This window comes from Scleropages formosus, chromosome 25 (assembly GCF_900964775.1).
Source record: "Scleropages formosus chromosome 25, fSclFor1.1, whole genome shotgun sequence".
Lineage (NCBI taxonomy): Eukaryota > Metazoa > Chordata > Actinopteri > Osteoglossiformes > Osteoglossidae > Scleropages > Scleropages formosus.
Window position 1 is genome coordinate 10673478 of NC_041830.1, and position 2395 is coordinate 10675872.

Here is a 2395-nt window from a genome sequence, read left to right on the forward strand (position 1 = left end):
AACGCATCCGTGTATCTGAGATGTGTGTGTGTGTGAGTGTGTTTCTCGATCGCTCCCATCAGCCACTTCTCCCAGCGTTCTCATCAAACATCTGGAAACAGGTAGGTCCGCAGTCTCTGTTCACACTCTCGCTTTATTACACTTTACTGGTGAGATCTCATCTCCCCCGTGAGGAATAGAGGAGGCTACAAAGGCCTGGGGCTACTCAAGGATCAAGGGTCAATTGCTAGAGCTGTCCTCTTGACACGTGCTGCGTCCTGTGGAGCCTGGATGCTCCCACGGGTTTGGGGATCATTACGCTGCTTCCTCCCTCGGTTCCGGAGTCATCAACTGAAGCGAGTTGGAGGTTGACTTCTGACTGTGTTTTGCCTCTTTTCCTGAAGAGTGCGCCCATGGCTGACTCATGCCAGGCTGACATTTGCGATGGCCCACGTGCCGAGGGGTAATGAGGACGAACGGCATAACAGGAAATGAAGGGACAGTGTAGTTTGGGGATGGCATCGCACATCAGGATGCGTGCTGGGAGGGAAGCACTTGAGAGATTGGGGAACATGTGGAAGCCGCAGCAGGTAGCACAGGAGCTGAGGGGCTGAACTTGGATGAGTTGCCGCTGCAGGTGCACTTTGGAGCAACTATAGGCTATTGAGTTTTCACTTTTAAGGCCATGCATTTTGGTGAGGGTTTGCCACACTCAGACAGTGGGGCAATTGGTAGCATAGTGGTTAGCCCTGCTGCCTTTGGACCCAGAAGTTACTAGGTTGAATCCCACCTCTGGCTGTAGTACTGCTGAGCACGATACTTCCCCTAAATGACTCTGATAAAATTGCCCAACTGTCTAAATGTTAATAGTAGGTAGATTAAGACTGTCATTTGCTTTCTAGAAAAGCATCAGCTAAACTAATACCTGTAAATACAGGTGGCCCCTGGTTTATGATGGGGTTATGTTCTGCAAAACCCATCATAAGTTGAAAGTAGTGCGAGTCAAAAATGCCTTTTATACACCTCACACACACCTCTCCATGACAATCGGGTACCACCTGTATTATACCTTCCCATATATTCACAGTTAAACCCTGTGGTTTGTAAGAGTCCCACTGTGGATGTACTAAAGCGCTATGTGACATCGCTATCAAATCACTGCTCATGCAATCAGACAGACGCAGCTGTCTCCTGACTCATTGGTCTTGATGATCACACCCTTTTTCCAGATGCCGCCTCTAACAGTAAAACACACAGCCAAACTTTAACTCGTGTTTTTCCTGAGTACAGGGTCCCACGGTGTAAATATTTACTCCACACTAATAGAGTAAGTGTGAGAACGCAGCCTTGCTGTCCATGTCTTCAGAACTCTTCTGTTTTCGCTCTAGTTATGGTACCAAAGGAAGCGTGAACGAAGGACTGACCCAGTACTGTAACCAGCACTCCGTACACTGATCCAACAAGAGCTCACACACTGAGCACAGTTAATAAACGCAACACAGAGTGTACTGCAATAAGTACTGGCTTCCTTTCATGCACATCTCACCGGCACTGCCTACAGAAGATCGGTCCTTCAGAACAGCTGAATCCTTCTCAAAATTCGGAAAGGGTTTTAGAATCATCTGCTATGATTACCTATATATTTCTTATCTGAGTGTAATTTCCATAGGCAGCTACTTGAGGAATGTGTACCAGCAACATGGTGGTGTCAGACAAGCAAGCTGTGCTTCCATAACCCCTTGTCTGTGTCTAAATGTGTTTGTCTATTGCTGATGCACTTTTGCTTATTCTGAGTTTTACTCAAAATTCATAAAGCTAAATACATTTATTTACTGTTCCCATACATTTGAATCCATGAGGTGCTATTACCCGTTTCATCTTTCATACAAAGTGCAATAACACTTTACGATGCTCTGCCTCAACGAAGCGAATGAGGTGAAAAGTTTGAATCGTTCAGTTTTACCGTTTAAGTTGTTGAAACGTTGACATCTTACCCTCCAGTGGCCCGGTATTCATTGCCATAGCTGCCATAACTCTGTAGCTTAATCCTTTTTTCTTGTGCTGCTAATCTGTCCAGAAGAGCTCCGGTCACCCTCGGATGGGGTACACGCCCGCCTTTAAACCGACTTGAACAAATAAACAGGGAAACGAGAGAAGGAGCAGCGTGCGCTGTCACTCCCAATTTCGCACGGCCTTTCATTCCGCCGCCAATTTGCTTGTTTCATTTAGTCTCGTGTGGGTTTCATGCTTCTTTGAAGTTTGTGCTATTCTGCGTGGCACTGAAATATTGGCAAAATACAATCGAATACAAACACGCTGGCAGGAATTCACGCACATACAGGCACACAGGCTTAAACACACACACACACACTCTAATCAAATGAAAATGCTATTCTGGTGTGTGACACCTACCATT